General features: G+C 44.0%; 1 protein-coding gene and 1 long non-coding RNA gene across 3 annotated transcripts in view; both read left to right on the forward strand.

Moving 5' to 3' along the window:
* The first annotated feature begins 521 nt into the window (after positions 1 to 521).
* On the forward strand, positions 522 to 7,271 carry LOC140727011 (uncharacterized). The gene is made up of 2 exons (XR_012098774.1): positions 522 to 3,060; positions 3,107 to 7,271. It is a non-coding gene; the product is annotated as an uncharacterized lncRNA (long non-coding RNA).
* A 6,046-nt stretch (positions 7,272 to 13,317) lies between these two features.
* LOC140727012 (regucalcin-like) overlaps positions 13,318 to 19,167 on the forward strand; it is a 29,816-nt gene continuing 23,966 nt past the window's right edge. The window contains exon 1 of one of the 2 annotated variants that reach the window (XM_073044157.1): positions 13,318 to 13,473. The gene's annotated coding sequence lies outside the window, so the exon portion shown is untranslated. The other variant, XM_073044156.1, reaches the window with a different exon arrangement.

Genomic DNA, 19,167 nt, shown 5'->3' on the forward strand with positions numbered 1-19,167 from the left:
TGCAGACATGGTCAAGAGGTTTAGATGTTGTTCAGACCTCAGTGACTTTGACTGTGTAATGATAGTTGGTGCCAGATGGGGTGGTTTGAGTATTTCAGAGAATGTTGAATTAATGCACAACAGTCTCTGGAGTTTGCAGTGAATAGTGTGTAACCCTCAGGCTCCACAAACACGTGTTCATCTAGGGGAAAACAACTTCTGGCCCTGCCAAACTGAGAAATCTCGTTTGTGTGGATGCTGCGTGATGTGTTGCCCGGTTACAAATCTGCACTGCAAAAGATCAAACAGTACACAATATGCAATTAAATGATTGAACTTTATAAATCTTATCTATATACTACTAAAACTCTCATGTTCTGTTTGTGACTTCCAATTAGCCCAAACGGTGCATTATAGTGCTTTTTTTTTGACTAAATCGACTTAAAAAGCTCTAACTTACAGAACACAGCAGGCTAGGCAGCATCTATAGGGAGATGCGATGTCAATTTTAAACGTCGACATCGCTTCTCCCTATAGATGCTGCCTAGCCTGCTGTGTTCTACCAGCATCTTGTGTGTGTTGTTGTTTGAATTTCCAGCATCTGCAGATTTCCCCGTGTTTGCTAACTTACAGAATGCATGCAAAGTTCAGGGTTATATATTCGTATAAAATTGCTCTCTCGTCAATCAACAGGTCCTGCCTTCCACAAGCCAAGCCGATTCCACCTTTAATGGAAACTGCAAAGCGACACAACGATGCATGCTCACGGCCAGCTTCAGCAGTGCCTCACGATGCTCACAGAGCCGATCCCACCTTCCATGGAAACCGCGAAGCGACACCACAACGCACGTGCACGGCCAGCCTCAGCAGTGCCTCACGATGCTCACAGCAGTGACACCAACCCCAGCAAAAGGACAGGGCTATCACGTCCATTTAGGAGAGCGCCAACCACATCATCAAGAATAATCAGCTATCTTCTATCCAGCATTAAGGTAAAAAAAAATGATCAACCTAATTATGCCGCGTGGAAAGAGAAGGGGAACATTATGATCAAGAGATGACGCCAAACATCGTCGGGAAGCGGCAAGGAGAGGGAGAGAGCAAGATGAGACCAGGGAGATGCGACCAGGGATGCACGACTCCAGGATCAAAGAGTCAGGACAAGAAAGATGAGAGAAGAAGAAACAGAGGAGCAGAGGCAGGCAGTATTCATGAAGGGTGGCAGATCAACCAGAAATGTTGTGATCAAAAGTATCCTTCGTTAAACGAGGAGGAGCTATATTTGTCTTGCTACGCGTCTTTCTTCTTTAATAAACTGAGTTTTTCTTCTTTAATTTCCAAAGCGTATCACATCAGACTGCACTACTTTTCTCTCAAAGGGTGCCCCAATGGGTGACCTGGTTGTCTAGTTCTGAATAAAGGGTTATTAAAGAAAATAAAAAGGGTCCATTTTAAGGGGGAAAAAAGTCTATCGCACATCGTTGGAGCTCACTGATATGGCTATTCATCAACCGTCGACCTCCGAACGTCGCGGACCTCGTAGCTGGCCGTCGAACCCCCACTCCTCAGTCCACGCTGTCCTCTCCATTCGCGTCCTCTCTCTCCATCGCTCCCCGACGAAAGACCACGGAAAACTCGCTTCCAGACTCACAAGAAAGAACAACATTTCTCCCATTGGTTAACGTACATTCCAAAGTCCCATTATCTCTAGCCATAACCCAAACATTGTTGCTACAGAGAAACCATTACCTTAACAGTGGAGCATTACAGAGAAACCATTATATCAGCCTTAGCTGTGAAACCTTAGAGCCTGTTACAAGTGTGAGAAACAAAAAAATCCAGTGAGTGGCAGTTCTGTGGGCAAAAGCACCTTGTTAATGAGAGAGGTCAGATGAGTGAGGCCAGACTGGTTCTAGCCGACAGTAACTCAAATCACCACGCGTGATGGCGGTGTGCGGAAGAACATCGCCCAACGCACACCAGATCGACCCTTGAAGTGGATGGGCCACGAGCAGCAGTACATTCACAAAATACAGAAACACACTCAGTGGCCACTTTATGAGGCACCGTATCTCCTGTAACTAATAACGTGGGCACTAATTGTATGTGGTGTGTGAGATCTTGGTGCGCCATGACTTGCAACAGGAATACTGATGACGAACGGGCCGGTATCCAAACACGAGTCCACGTAGTCGCAAATATTTATTTTAAACGGCACCGAGGTAATCCCATTAATAATTGATCCCTTCGTGGCTTCTCCTCTTCCACCAAAATCCGTCAACATCAATCCAGGTAAGCGGGAGGAAAGAAGTCGCCCCTACCTGGTATCTGCCGGGATTTACACCTTACTCCTTTCGTTTCACGGTGGCCTGCCCGGGACAGGTGTTTGAGGGAAGGCACTGGGCAAGGGAGAAGTCCATCCCGGCCTGCAGCGCTGAGGGAAAGGGGGAAGGGAGGTCTGGGATGTCTGACCGGTCTGGCGGCGGCGATCCGGCGAACGTCAGTCGCTGAGAGGAGTGCCTGCCTGCCACTGAGTGAATGTAATCAGACGTGGTGAGGTTGGTGCGTGTGTGTGAGGTTGTGTCAGTGTAAATATATCTCGGTGTGAATCCGCCTCCCTCTCGCTCTGAGTCGGTACATGATGCACCATCAATAACTCACTCTGAGACGTAAAAAGCGAGGTATCGGCTTTTATTGACTGGAAGAATGAACAACACTACATCCTGGGGAATGAGGCTGGGCATCAGGCCTCAATCGCCATTATACAGGGGTCTGTGGGAGGAGCCACAGCAGCAGTCAGCAGGGGTCTGTGGGAGGATGATGCACCATCAATAACTCACGCTGAGACTTAGGAAGTGAGATATCGGCTTTTATTGACTGAAGAACAACACTACATCCTGGGAAAATGAGGGAGAGCAGCAGACCACAGTCGCCTTTATACAGGGGTCTGTGGGAGGAGCCACAGGGGCAGTCAGCAGGGTCTGTGGGAGGAGCCACAGGAGCAGTCAGCAGGGTCTGTGGGAGGAGCCACAGGGGCAGTCAGCAGGGTCTGTGGGAGGAGCCACAGGAGCAGTCAGACAGGTATATCTAGTTCACCACAGAGGAGCCACAGGAGCAGTCCAGACAGGTATATCTAGTTCACCACAGAGGAGCCACAGGAGCAGTCCAGACAGGTATATGTAGTTCACCACAGTACAGTATATGCTTTGTGTGCTTGTGGTGGGGAGTGCCGGTATATGCTTTGTGTGCATGCATTTCTGCATGTCGCTGAGCCTGCGTCCCACTGAGTGTGTGTGAGAGTCAGACAGGATCATGGAATCATATGCGTCATTTGGCCTACTATCTCCACGCCAGCAATCAAGTATCAATCTGTACTAATTCCATGTTCCAGCACTCAACCTGTATGTCTCTAGCGCTGATTTCAAGTGCTCTTCTAAGTATTTGGTATTAGTAATGGTTTATTATTGTCACATGTAGCAACATAATTTCTTCCCCACCTTCTTACTCTGACCTCTCATATTTTTTCTCCAGTCCTGATGAAGGATCTCAGCCTGAACCGTGAACTGTTACTCTTTTCCATAGATGCTGCCTGGCCTGCTGAGTTCCTCCAGCATTTTGTGTGTCTTGCTTGGATTCCAGCATTTGCAGATTTTTTTCTTGTTTGTGACTACACTGCAAAGTCTCTTCTAGGGATGTTTAGATCCCTGTAGAAGTTTAAATCTTCCCTTCGGAGACCTCTGCTGCTCGCCGGCTCTTCGACCATGTGCTCACCTATCACCTACTACCTTGTACTTCTTCCTCCACTCCCCCGCCTTCTTACACTGACTTCTCATCTTTATTGTCCAGTTCTGCTGAAGGGTCTCGGCCTGAAACGTCGACTGTTTACTCTTTTCCATAGATGCTGCCTGGTCTGTGAGTTCCTCCAGCATTTTGTGTATCTTGCTTGTGTATGGTTCATACAGTTCAGATCATTACACAATGCATTGAGGTAGAACAAGGTAAAAAAAATCTTAAACCTTATGAGACCACCTTTCTTCACTAATACCCTCAGGCAGTTCCAGATTTCAACCCTCTTTAGATGAACAGAATCTTCCTCAGATACTCTCTAAAACCTACACTTACTGTAAGTGTCTGTCCTCTGGTTATAGATACCCCCACTAAAAGGAGAATTTTCTTAATATCTACCCTCATTGTAGCCCTCATAACATTGTATATCTCAATCCAATCCTCATTCTCAGCTCTGAAGAAAACAATATCAGAATATCCAGATTCACCTCACAGGTGAAATGTTCCATCCCAATGAAGAAAGAGTGATGAAATGCTTTGGGAGGTTGGTCGTGGCTAGAATCAATTCCTGCCTCAGCAAAGACCTGGGCCCACAGCAATTTGCCCATGACTACAATGGCTCAATGGTAGATACAATCTCAATGGCTCTTCACATGACCCTAGATCATCTGGACAATACAAACACCTATGTCAGGATGCTGTTCATTGACTATAGCTCAGTGTTTAACACCATCATTCCCACAATCCTGATTGATAAGCTACAGAACCTGGGCCTCTGTACCTCCGTCTGCAATTGGATCCTTGACTTCCTAACCAGTCGACCAAATCCTTGTGAATTGGTGATAAAACACGGGCGCACCTCAGGGGTGTGTGCTTAGCCCACTGCTCTACTCTCTCTATACCCATGACTGTGTGGCTAGGTATAGCTCAAATATCATCTATAAGTTTGCTGATGATACAACCATTGTTCGTAGAAGCTCAGACGGAGAAGAGAGGGTGTACAGGAGTGGGATGTACCAGCTAGTTGAGTGGTGTCGCAGCAACAACCTTACACTCAATGCTACTAAGGTAAAGGAAGACAAACCAATCCTCATAGAAGGATTGAAGTGAGTAATTTCAAGTTCCTGGGTGTCAAGATTTCTGAAGATTTAACCTGGTCGCAGCATATCGATGCAGCTATAAAGAAGGCATGACATTGGCTATATTTCATTAGGAGTTTGAAGAGATTTGGTTTGTCAACTTAAAACACTTGAAAATTTCCATAGATGTTCTGTGAAGAGCATCCTGACAGGCTGCATCACCGTTTGGTATGGACAGGCCACTACACCGGACCGAAAGAAGCAACAGGAAGTTGTAAAATTAGTCAGCTCCACCTTGGGTACTAGCCTTGGTAGTACCCAAGACATCTTCAGGGAGCGGTACTTCAGAAAGGAGACGTCCATTATTAAGGACCCCCATCACCCAGGACATACCCTCTTCTCATTGTTACCACCAAGAAAGAGATACAGAAGCTTGAAGGCACACACTCAGCGATTCAGGAGCAGCTTCTTCCCCTCTGCCATCCGATTTCTAAATGGACATTGAACCCCATGAATACTACCTCACTTAAAAAAAAATATATTAATTAAGTTTTTGCACTATTTTAAATCTATTCAATATATAGTTACTGTAAATGATTTATTTATTATTTAATTTTTCCTTCAATATTTTATTGTTCTGCTGCTGCCAGTGATATTAACCTAGTCTCTGATTCTGATAGGATAAGGCTTTGGCCATGGTGCTGTGCTTTATCCTTGGTGTTTAGTCTATGTTAGTGCATTAACAACGAAAACTTGCCTTTGTAATGTTTTGTAGGGAGTCTGTTGGGGTCCTGGATAATGTAGGAGAGTTGAGGCGGGAAGGATTAAGGGAAGCAGGGACCAGACAGTTAGGTATAGATGGTGTGTTGTCTGATGGAAGATTTGGAAGAGGCTTGGACATAGAACAGTACAGCAGAACAAGGAGTAGAAAAGAAGGGAAGGGATAGAAAGAAAGAACTTGAGTGAGAAAGAGAAAGGTGTGAAAGAGAGAAGGAATGTGAGAAAGAAAAAAGAGAGAAAGAAGCCGGAGCTGGGAGAGAAGCAAGTATCGAAGTTGATCCAGAGACAAAAGCTGAGAAAAGGACAAGAAACCTCACTCACCTCAACGCTGAACTGACTCCACACCCTAGAGAAATAGCTCCAACGACTCCATATTATTTATTAATTGTTTGTATTATTTACACGATTTGTCTTTTGCAAATTGGTTGTCAGTCTTTATTATTTATAATTTTTCATCAATTCTATTGCATTGCTTTTTATTTCAAAGGTTTCAAAGGTACATTTAATGTCAGAGCAATGTATACTATTTACATCCTGAAATTCTTTTTCCTGTAAATGCCTGCAAGAAAATGACTCTCAAGGTGGAGACATATACACTCAGTAGCCATTTTATCAGGTACACCTGTACACTTGCTCGTTAATGTAAATAGCTAATCAGCCAATTATGTGGCAGCAAATCAATGCATAAAAGCATGCAGGTATGATCAAACATAAGACCAAACATCAGTATAGGGAAGAAATGTGATCTAAGTGACTTTGACAATGGAAAGATTGTTGGTTCTAGATGGGGTGGTTTGAGTATCTCAGAAACTGCTGATCTCCTGGGATTTTCATACACAACAGTCTCTAGAGTTTGCAGAGAGTGGTGTGAGAAACAAAAAGGCATCCAGTGAGTGGCAGTTCTGTGGGCAAAAATGTTGTGTTAATGAGCGAAGTCAGAGGAGGATGGCCAGGCTGGTTCAAGCTGTCAGGACGGCTGAGGTAACTCAATTGGCTAATCGTTGCAACAGTGATGTGTGGCAGAGCATCTCTGAACACATCAAACTTAAAAGTAGATAGGTTACAGCAGGAGAAGACGACATTGGGTTCCATTCCTGTACCTGATACACACTGGGCCACTGAGGGTAAATGCAGTTCGATAATAAATTTACTTTGAACTTTGTAAAGTAGGGCACTGGATTTCACAACTCTGCAATCTATAAGCTCAAACAGTTCAGACAATCCAGAAAGTTAAAATTTTCATGAGTTAGTTTAATGTCTAACAGGAATAACACTTTTCTCTTGGCTTGTGTTTGACAGTCATTGACCTTAGTGGCAGTGCTGAGAGACTGCAGAGTAAATGGTTGCTGAGTGATTATTCATTACTTAGGCATGATTGTGCCATTTTGGCTTAAGTAAATATTGAAGTAGTTTAATGGCTGGAAACCAAAAAATCTTCTGGAATGTTTTATTTTCCATAATTTAATAAGAGTGAATTAAAAAATAACTGCTGTGTATTAATCAAATGTAATTAATCCAAGGCGTTTGTCCGAATCCGAATTAGAATTACTGACATATGGCGTGAAATTTGCTGTTTTGCGGCAGCAGTACATTGCAATGTATTAAATAATAATAAATATATATAGTGCAAAAAGAAAGCAAAAAATAGTAAGGTTTGGCCATGGGTTAATTGTTTGGAAGCTTTTCTTAAAAATGTTGAGTGTGAGTCTTCAGGCTTCTGTACCTCCTCTCTGATGGTAGCAATGAGAAGAGGGAATGTCCTGAGTGCTGGGTGTCCTTAATGATTGATGCTGCCTTTTTGAGGCATCACCTTTTGAAGATGGCCTCATTGCTTGGGCGGCTAGTGCCCATGATGGAGCTGGCTGAGTTTACTAAAACTGGAGGGCAAAGTTTTAAGATGAGAGGGTAAAATTTAAAGGAGACCTGGGGAGTTTTTCACATGAGCTGCCAGAGGAAGTGGTAGAGATGGGTGCCATTACAATATTTAAAAGACATTTGGACAAGTACATGGATAGGAAAGATTTAGAGCAAGGGTTCCCAACATTTTTATGCAGTAAACCAATACCAATTCCCAGGTTGGGAATCACTGGCTAAGAAGGATATTGACTAAAATCAGCTAAATTAGACTATCTCATATAATCTTGATTCTTTGACCATCATCTTGCCAGCATTATCAGCAACATTCCCTCTAATTCTTTTTTACATTTGCATGGACCAACCATTGCTCTGAGTTGGAAATGTTTACACAGCCTGAAAATTGCGCGGCATGTTAAATGCTGTTTTTGGTAATATGCATACTATGAATATTTTTTTTAAAGAAATATTTTTTTTATTAGTTTTTCAAAACATTTTACAAATTAAAAACCCCAAATCCCAATGAGGAGCATTAATACAGTGCAAAATTAAGCATACAATAACAATATGCTACAAAGGAAGAGAATTTAACAAAAAAGCACCTAAATTAAAGACAAGTAAGCTTAGTGTCTTCCCCAAGTCCCACAACACAAGAAAAAAACAACAACAACTCCAGACCGACCACAACACAAGTCCAAGTCAGGACAGTCAAACTCCCAGACTGTGAATACACTTAGCAACAGAGGATAATAATGCCTACTACCAGAAAAAAAAGGGAGCTGAAAGCAAGGGACCGAAAAGAAGAAAAAAAAAGAAAAAAAAACCCTAGTCAAGAGGAAGGTTATGAAAGTACTCGATAAAAGGTCCCCAGACCTTATGGAACTTTAGATCCGAATTAAGAACTGAATAATGAATTTTTTCGAGGTCCAAGCAGGCCATAATGTCGTTAAGCCATTGCGCATGAGTGGGCGGGGCAACATCCCTCCATCTAAGGAGGATCAAGCGTCTCGCCAGGAGAGAGGCAAAGGATAGTATTCGGCATTTGGTCGGACCCAGACATAAATCTGTCTCGCCCCAAAAACCGAACAGAGCAATTAAGGGGTTTGGTTCTAGTTGCTGATTCAGAATACCCGATAATGTAGTGAAGACATCTTTCCAGAATTTCTCCAAACTAGGACAGAACCAGTACATATGGATGAGAGAGGCCACGCCCCTCTTGCATTTATCACAGAGTGGACTAATGCCAGGGTAGAATCGAGATAGTTTAGATTTAGACATATGGGCTCTATGAACAATCTTAAACTGTAAAAGGCAATGGCGAGCACAAAGAGAGGTTGAGTTAACCGATTTGAGAACTGAGTCCCAGCTCTCCTCGGATAAGGAGATATTTAAATCCTGCTCCCAGGCCATTTTAATTTTATCCACAGGGGCCCGTCGTAAGGCTGCTAGTTTATCTCCAATGTGCTCCTGGTAGGCAAATGTGCTCCAATGTGCTCCTGGTAGGCAAACTGCAGGGGATTTCTAAAATAGCACCAGGGTATTTTTTTTTAATTCTTCTCAGAGGACGCACAGATGACTTGGCCTCTCAGTCAGAAAGCACTAACGGGAAAGAACTCGTAGGGCAGTTTGTCAGTGAGATAGTTTTAGAGGCATAGAACACTACAGCACAGAAACAGGCCATTTGACCCATCAGGTCTGTGCCAACCAAATGGTGAGAGGGGTAAGATGGTTTACATCTCTAGGTTCAAGTGTCTGCAGTGGGGCCATGATGTTCAGACCTGGAGGCAGGAGTCCTTTCAACTCAATTGATTTAGAAGTCAGCTTTGTTCATGGTCATAGAGCAATAGAGAAATATAGCATGGATAAAGGCCCTTTGGCCCATCCAGTCCATGCCACCCATAGTGGCCTCACATCTGGTTCCAACATTGAGTGGAGAGTGTGTTCGGAAGTCTGCCGGGAGCAAGCAAAGGATGTTGGGAATGGCGAAGGTGGAGCTCCCTGGGAGGGTGTGGGAGAGCACAGCACAGGGATGGGGAGGTGGCGCAGGTGCAGACACACCCAGCTCTGAGACACCTGGCAAGGACATTTGATTCCAAACAATTGGTTTATTGATCATTACAGATCGTCCGTCTGGTGCTTCCCACTCCTTCCTCTCTCCCTGTCTCCTTCCAAATCTCAGTTAACAACAGAGATCTATATCAGAATCAGGTTTATCACGTCATGAAATTTGTTTTTTCGTACCGTGCAATACAAAATGTTACTACAGTACTGCGCATCCTAGCTATAGATAAATCAACACGTACAAACAAGCTGGACAAACTCAGCAGGTCGGGCAGCATCCGTTGAAATGAACAGTCAACGTTTCGGGCCGAGTCCCTTCGTCAGGACTTCGTCGGTCTCGGCCCGAAATGTTGACTGCTCATTTCAACGGATGCTGCCCGACCTGCTGAGTTCATCCAGCTTGTTTGTACGTGTTGATTTGACCACAGCACCTGCAGTGTACTTTGTGCTAGCTATAGTTATGTGCCCAAGACTTTTGAACAGTACTGTATATCCACATCAGCCACTCTTCTCCACAACCTGTCAGCACCCTTCATCCCCCATATACTGCAACTTTATTTGTACATTATGTTTTATAGGATTGCTCTGATCATTTATTGTGCTTTTTATGCTTATTGTGTTCTTTAATGCTGCATCAGATCTGGAATAACATCATTTTGTTCTCCTTTATACTCATGTACTTGGGCATTGCAATGAACTGTCTTGAATTTTGAAGCTTGAACACGAGATTCTGCAGATGCTGGAAATCCAGAGTAACGCGCGCGCGTGCACACGCACGCACACACACACTGCTGGAGAAACTCAGTAGGTCAGACAGCATCGGTGGAGAGGTATAAAGAGCCAATGTGTTCAGCCATGCCGCTTCATCAGGACTAGAAAGGAAGGGGGAAGAAGCCAAAATAAGAGATGCTGCTTCCAACATTGTGTGTGTGTGTGTGTGTGTGTGTGTGTGTGTGTGTGTGTGTGTGTGTGTGTGTGTGTGTGTGTGTGTGTGTGTGTGTGTGTGTGTGTGTGTGTGTGTGTGTGTGTGTGTGTTACTCATGAATCTAGATTTCCTGCATTTGCCCTGTTTCCCTCTAAGCCCATCTTATCGGTGTACTGATTAAAATTTCACTGTGGAATCTGATTGTATTTATGAAACACACAGAGGATAAATAGGGTTGACTGGGAGGTCAAAGAACCAATGATCTGATCAGTGAGCCTTGGGAAAATCAGCCGTAAAAATCCTACTCGTAGTGTCACCTCGCAGTGCAACAAGAATGTAGGCCCAATGGCCTAACAGTTTTTATTCTGTTTACCCATCACTCTAATGCAGGGGTTTCCAACTTGGGGTCCATGGACCCCTGGCTTAATGGTATTTGACCATGTCATAAAAAAGGGTTGGGAACTCCTGAGGAACGTGCTGTTCCTGGACTCTTGATATCTCACTCTTCAAGGCCCCCCACTTACTCTTATTCCTTTCCCTTTACAAGAAACATCATCTCCCACCATCCAAGCCATTCTCTCTTCTTGCTGCTGCCATCAGGAAGGAGGTGCAGAACCCTTAGGTCTCACACCACCAGGATCAGGAACAGCCATGACCATTCAAGCACCTTGTTAATGAGAGAGGTCAGATGAGTGAGGCCAGACTGGTTCTAGCCGACAGTAACTCAAATCACCACGCGTGATGGCGGTGTGCGGAAGAACATCGCCCAATGCACACCAGGTCGACCCTTGAAGTGGATGGGCCACAAGCAGCAGTACATTCACAAAATACAGAAACACACTCAGTGGCCACTTTATGAGGCACCGTATCTCCTGTAACTAATAACATGGGCACTAAAACCAGAAGAAGAGGGCCTTTAAAGATGGTGATCGGTTGGAGCTTAAAAGAGTTCAGGAGGAACTCAGAGTACAGATAAGGGGGGCAAAGGAGCAGTATAGGAGGAAGCTAGAACAAAAGCTGCAGAAAAAAAGCATGAAGGAGGTGTGGGATGGGATGAAGATCATCACCGGATGCGGTGCAAAGCGGGGGGCAAACATAAGTGGAGATGTGGAGAAAGCGAACCAGCTGAACAACTTCTTCAACAGGTTCGACAGCACAATCTCACCCTCACTGCAGAAATCCACACCAGGCTTACTTCCCTCACAGGAAAATAGCCACTCACAGGAGACCTTGCCCACGCCCAGGATTACGGCTGCACAGGTGGAAGGTCAACTGAGGAAGATCTGTACCAGCAAGGCGGCTGGACCGGATGGAGTTTCCCCACGATTACTGAGGGCCTGTGCGACTGAGCTGGGAGAACCACTACAGCGCATCTTCAACATGAGCCTGGAGCAGAGAAGAGTACCCAGACAGTGGAAAACATCCTGTATTGTCCCGGTACCGAAGAAACCACAACCAAAGGAGTTGAATGACTTCAGACCTGTTGCCTTGACGTCGCACGTGATGAAGACCATGGAGCGGCTGATAATACAGAATCTGAGGCCACAAACCAGGCACGCCCAGGATCCTCTTCAGTTTGCGTATAAGGAGAAGGTGGGAGTGGAGGATGCTATCACGTATTTGCTGCACAAATCACTCTCTCACCTAGATGGGGTCAGTTGTGCTGTGAGGATTACATTCCTTGACTTCTCTAGTGCCTTTAACACCATCCAGCCCAAGATCTTAAGGCACAAACTAACGGAGATGGGAGTAGACTCTCACATGGTGGATTGGATAGTGGACTACTTGACAGATAGACCTCAGTATGTGCGGTTGGGTGACTGTAGGTCTGACACGGTGGTCAGCAGTACAGGAGCGCCGCAGGGAACCGTACTCTCTCCGGTCCTGTTCACCCTGTACACATCAGACTTCCAATATAACTCGGAGTCCTGCCATGTGCAGAAGTTCGCTGATGACACGGCCATAGTGGGGTGTGTCAGGAATGGACAGGAGGAGGAGTATAGGAAACTGATACAGGACTTTGTGATATGGTGCAACTCAAACTACCTGCGTCTCAATATCACCAAGACCAAGGAGATGGTGGTGGACTTTAGGAGATCTAGGCCTCATATGGAGCCAGTGATCATTAATGGAGAATGTGTGGAGCAGGTTAAGACCTACAAGTATCTGGGAGTACAGTTAGACGAGAAGCTAGACTGGACTGCCAACACAGATGCCTTGTGCAGGAAGGCACAGTGTCGACTGTACTTCCTTAGAAGGTTGGCGTCATTCAATGTCTGTAGTGAGATGCTGAAGATGTTCTATAGGTCAGTTGTGGAGAGCGCCCTCTTCTTTGTGGTGGCATGTTGGGGAGGAAGCATTAAGAAGAGGGATGCCTCACGTCTTAATAAGCTGGTAAGGAAGGCGGGCTCTGTCGTGGGCAAAGTACTGGAGAGTTTAACATCGGTAGCTGAGTGAAGGGCGCTGAGTAGGCTACGGTCAATTATGGAAAACTCTGAACATCCTCTACATAGCACCATCCAGAGACAGAGAAGCAGTTTCAGCGACAGGTTACTATCGATGCAATGCTCCTCAGACAGGATGAAGAGGTCAATACTCCCCAATGCCATTAGGCTTTACAATTCAACCGCCAGGACTTAAGAACTTTTTAAAAGCTATTATTAATGCTTTTTGAGATAGTGATTTAGATGCATATCATATTTTTTACTGAGTTAAGTATTGTATGTAATTAGTTTTGCTACAACAAGTGTATGGGACATTGGAAAAAAAGTTGAATTTCCCCATGGGGATGAATAAAGTATCTATCTATCTATCTAATTGTATGTGGTGTGTGAGATCTTGGTGCGCCATGACTTGCAACAGGAATACTGATGACGAACGGGCTGGTATCCAAACACGAGTCCATGTAGTCGCAAATATTTATTTTAAACGGCACCAAGGTAATCCCATTAATAATTGATCCCTTCGTGGCTTCTCCTCTTCCACCAAAATCCGTCAACATCAATCCAGGTAAGCGGGAGGAAAGAAGTCACCCCTACCTGGTATCTGCCGGGATTTACACCTTACTCCTTCCGTTTCACGGTGGCCTGCCCGGGACAGGTGTCTGAGGGAAGGCACTGGGCAAGGGAGAAGTCCATCCCGGCCCGCAGCGCTGAGGGAAAGGGGGAAGGGAGGTCTGGGAGGTCTGACCGGTCTGGCGGCAGCGATCCGGCGAACGTCAGTCGCTGAGAGGAGTGCCTGCCTGCCACTGAGTGAATGTAATCAGACGTGGTGAGGTTGGTGCGTGTGTGTGAGGTTGTGTCAGTGTAAATATATCTCGGTGTGAATCCGCCTCCCTCTCGCTCTGAGTCGGTACATGATGCACCATCAATAACTCACTCTGAGACGTAAAAAGCGAGGTATCGGCTTTTATTGACTGGAAGAATGAACAACACTACATCCTGGGGAATGAGGCTGGGCATCAGGCCTCAATCGCCATTATACAGGGGTCTGTGGGAGGAGCCACAGCAGCAGTCAGCAGGGGTCTGTGGGAGGATGATGCACCATCAATAACTCACGCTGAGACTTAGGAAGTGAGATATCGGCTTTTATTGACTGAAGAACAACACTACATCCTGGGAAAATGAGGGAGAGCAGCAGACCACAGTCGCCTTTATACAGGGGTCTGTGGGAGGAGCCACAGGGGCAGTCAGCAGGGTCTGTGGGAGGAGCCACAGGGGCAGTCAGACAGGTATATCTAGTTCACCACAGAGGAGCCACAGGAGCAGTCCAGACAGGTATATCTAGTTCACCACAGAGGAGCCACAGGAGCAGTCCAGACAGGTATATCTAGTTCACCACAGAGGAGCCACAGGAGCAGTCCAGACAGGTATATGTAGTTCACCACAGTACAGTATATGCTTTGTGTGCTTGTGGTGGGGAGTGCCGGTATATGCTTTGTGTGCATGCATTTCTGCATGTCGCTGAGCCTGCGTCCCACTGAGTGTGTGTGAGAGTCAGACAGGATCATGGAATCATATGCGTCATTTGGCCTACTATCTCCACGCCAGCAATCAAGTATCAATCTGTACTAATTCCATGTTCCAGCACTCAACCTGTATGTCTCTAGCGCTGATTTCAAGTGCTCTTCTAAGTATTTGGTATTAGTAATGGTTTATTATTGTCACATGTAGCAACATAATTTCTTCCCCACCTTCTTACTCTGACCTCTCATATTTTTTCTCCAGTCCTGATGAAGGGTCTCAGCCTGAACCGTGAACTGTTACTCTTTTCCATAGATGCTGCCTGGCCTGCTGAGTTCCTCCAACATTTTGTGTGTCTTGCTTGGATTCCAGCATTTGCAGATTTTTTTCTTGTTTGTGACTACACTGCAAAGTCTCTTCTAGGGATGTTTAGATCCCTGTAGAAGTTTAAATCTTCCCTTCGGAGACCTCTGCTGCTCGCCGGCTCTTCGACCATGTGCTCACCTATCACCTACTACCTTGTACTTCTTCCTCCACTCCCCCGCCTTCTTACACTGACTTCTCATCTTTATTGTCCAGTTCTGCTGAAGGGTCTCGGCCTGAAACGTCGACTGTTTACTCTTTTCCATAGATGCTGCCTGGTCTGTGAGTTCCTCCAGCATTTTGTGTATCTTGCTTGTGTATGGTTCATACAGTTCAGATCATTACACAATGCATTGAGGTAGAACAAGGTAAAAAAAATCTTAAACCTTATGAGACCACCTTTCTTCACTAATACCCTCAGGCAGTTCCAGATTTCAACCCTCTTTAGATGAACAGAATCTTCCTCAGATACTCTCTAAAACCTACACTTACTGTAAGTGTCTGTCCTCTGGTTATAGATACCCCCACTAAAAGGAGAATTTTCTTAATATCTACCCTCATTGTAGCCCTCATAACATTGTATATCTCAATCCAATCCTCATTCTCAGCTCTGAAGAAAACAATATCAGACTATCCAGATTCACCTCACAGGTGAAATGTTCCATCCCAATGAAGAAAGAGTGATGAAATGCTTTGGGAGGTTGGTCGTGGCTAGAATCAATTCCTGCCTCAGCAAAGACCTGGGCCCACAGCAATTTGCCCATGACTACAATGGCTCAATGGTAGATACAATCTCAATGGCTCTTCACATGACCCTAGATCATCTGGACAATACAAACACCTATGTCAGGATGCTGTTCATTGACTATAGCTCAGTGTTTAACACCATCATTCCCACAATCCTGATTGATAAGCTACAGAACCTGGGCCTCTGTACCTCCGTCTGCAATTGGATCCTTGACTTCCTAACCAGTCGACCAAATCCTTGTGAATTGGTGATAAAACACGGGCGCACCTCAGGGGTGTGTGCTTAGCCCACTGCTCTACTCTCTCTATACCCATGACTGTGTGGCTAGGTATAGCTCAAATATCATCTATAAGTTTGCTGATGATACAACCATTGTTCGTAGAAGCTCAGACGGAGAAGAGAGGGTGTACAGGAGTGGGATGTACCAGCTAGTTGAGTGGTGTCGCAGCAACAACCTTACACTCAATGCCACTAAGGTAAAGGAAGACAAACCAATCCTCATAGAAGGATTGAAGTGAGTAATTTCAAGTTCCTGGGTGTCAAGATTTCTGAAGATTTAACCTGGTCGCAGCATATCGATGCAGCTATAAAGAAGACATGACATTGGCTATATTTCATTAGGAGTTTGAAGAGATTTGGTTTGTCAACTTAAAACACTTGAAAATTTCCATAGATGTTCTGTGAAGAGCATCCTGACAGGCTGCATCACCGTTTGGTATGGACAGGCCACTACACCGGACCGAAAGAAGCAACAGGAAGTTGTAAAATTAGTCAGCTCCACCTTGGGTACTAGCCTTGGTAGTACCCAAGACATCTTCAGGGAGCGGTACTTCAGAAAGGAGACGTCCATTATTAAGGACCCCCATCACCCAGGACATACCCTCTTCTCATTGTTACCACCAAGAAAGAGATACAGAAGCTTGAAGGCACACACTCAGCGATTCAGGAACAGCTTCTTCCACTCTGCCATCCGATTTCTAAATGGACATTGAACCCCATGAATACTACCTCACTTAAAAAAAAATATTAATTAAGTTTTTGCACTATTTTAAATCTATTCAATATATAGTTACTGTAAATGATTTATTTATTATTTAATTTTTCCTTCAATATTTTATTGTTCTGCTGCTGCCAGTGATATTAACCTAGTCTCTGATTCTGATAGGATAAGGCTTTGGCCATGGTGCTGTGCTTTATCCTTGGTGTTTAGTCTATGTTAGTGCATTAACAACGAAAACTTGCCTTTGTAATGTTTTGTAGGGAGTCTGTTGGGGTCCTGGATAATGTAGGAGAGTTGAGGCGGGAAGGATTAAGGGAAGCAGGGACCAGACAGTTAGGTATAGATGGTGTGTTGTCTGATGGAAGATTTGGAAGAGGCTTGGACATAGAACAGTACAGCAGAACAAGGAGTAGAAAAGAAGGGAAGGGATAGAAAGAAAGAACTTGAGTGAGAAAGAGAAAGGTGTGAAAGAGAGAAGGAATGTGAGAAAGAAAAAAGAGAGAAAGAAGCCGGAGCTGGGAGAGAAGCAAGTATCGAAGTTGATCCAGAGACAAAAGCTGAGAAAAGGACAAGAAACCTCACTCACCTCAACGCTGAACTGACTCCACACCCTAGAGAAATAGCTCCAACGACTCCATATTATTTATTAATTGTTTGTATTATTTACACGATTTGTCTTTTGCAAATTGGTTGTCAGTCTTTATTATTTATAATTTTTCATCAATTCTATTGCATTGCTTTTTATTTCAAAGGTTTCAAAGGTACATTTAATGTCAGAGCAATGTATACTATTTACATCCTGAAATTCTTTTTCCTGTAAATGCCTGCAAGAAAATGACTCTCAAGGTGGAGACATATACACTCAGTAGCCATTTTATCAGGTACACCTGTACACTTGCTCGTTAATGTAAATAGCTAATCAGCCAATTATGTGGCAGCAAATCAATGCATAAAAGCATGCAGGTATGATCAAACATAAGACCAAACATCAGTATAGGGAAGAAATGTGATCTAAGTGACTTTGACAATGGAAAGATTGTTGGTTCTAGATGGGGTGGTTTGAGTATCTCAGAAACTGCTGATCTCCTGGGATTTTCATACACAACAGTCTCTAGAGTTTGCAGAGAGTGGTGTGAGAAACAAAAAGGCATCCAGTGAGTGGCAGTTCTGTGGGCAAAAATGTTGTGTTAATGAGCGAAGTCAGAGGAGGATGGCCAGGCTGGTTCAAGCTGTCAGGACGGCTGAGGTAACTCAATTGGCTAATCGTTGCAACAGTGATGTGTGGCAGAGCATCTCTGAACACATCAAACTTAAAAGTAGATAGGTTACAGCAGGAGAAGACGACATTGGGTTCCATTCCTGTACCTGATACACACTGGGCCACTGAGGGTAAATGCACTTCGATAATAAATTTACTTTGAACTTTGTAAAGTAGGGCACTGGATTTCACAACTCTGCAATCTATAAGCTCAAACAGTTCAGACAATCCAGAAAGTTAAAATTTTCATGAGTTAGTTTAATGTCTAACAGGAATATCACTTTTCTCTTGGCTTGTGTTTGACAGTCATTGACCTTAGTGGCAGTGCTGAGAGACTGCAGAGTAAATGGTTGCTGAGTGATTATTCATTACTTAGGCATGATTGTGCCATTTTGGCTTAAGTAAATATTGAAGTAGTTTAATGGCTGGAAACCAAAAAATCTTCTGGAATGTTTTATTTTCCATAATTTAATAAGAGTGAATTAAAAAATAACTGCTGTGTATTAATCAAATGTAATTAATCCAAGGCGTTTGTCCGAATCCGAATTAGAATTACTGACATATGGCGTGAAATTTGCTGTTTTGCGGCAGCAGTACATTGCAATGTATTAAATAATAATAAATATATATAGTGCAAAAAGAAAGCAAAAAATAGTAAGGTTTGGCCATGGGTTAATTGTTTGGAAGCTTTTCTTAAAAATGTTGAGTGTGAGTCTTCAGGCTTCTGTACCTCCTCTCTGATGGTAGCAATGAGAAGAGGGAATGTCCTGAGTGCTGGGTGTCCTTAATGATTGATGCTGCCTTTTTGAGGCATCACCTTTTGAAGATGGCCTCATTGCTTGGGCGGCTAGTGCCCATGATGGAGCTGGCTGAGTTTACTAAAACTGGAGGGCAAAGTTTTAAGATGAGAGGGTAAAATTTAAAGGAGACCTGGGGAGTTTTTCACATGAGCTGCCAGAGGAAGTGGTAGAGATGGGTGCCATTACAATATTTAAAAGACATTTGGACAAGTACATGGATAGGAAAGATTTAGAGCAAGGGTTCCCAACATTTTTATGCAGTAAACCAATACCAATTCCCAGGTTGGGAATCACTGGCTAAGAAGGATATTGACTAAAATCAGCTAAATTAGACTATCTCATATAATCTTGATTCTTTGACCATCATCTTGCCAGCATTATCAGCAACATTCCCTCTAATTCTTTTTTACATTTGCATGGACCAACCATTGCTCTGAGTTGGAAATGTTTACACAGCCTGAAAATTGCGCGGCATGTTAAATGCTGTTTTTGGTAATATGCATACTATGAATATTTTTTTTAAAGAAATATTTTTTTTATTAGTTTTTCAAAACATTTTACAAATTAAAAAC

This window comes from Hemitrygon akajei, chromosome 4, assembly GCF_048418815.1.
Source record: "Hemitrygon akajei chromosome 4, sHemAka1.3, whole genome shotgun sequence".
NCBI classification, from domain to species: domain Eukaryota; kingdom Metazoa; phylum Chordata; class Chondrichthyes; order Myliobatiformes; family Dasyatidae; genus Hemitrygon; species Hemitrygon akajei.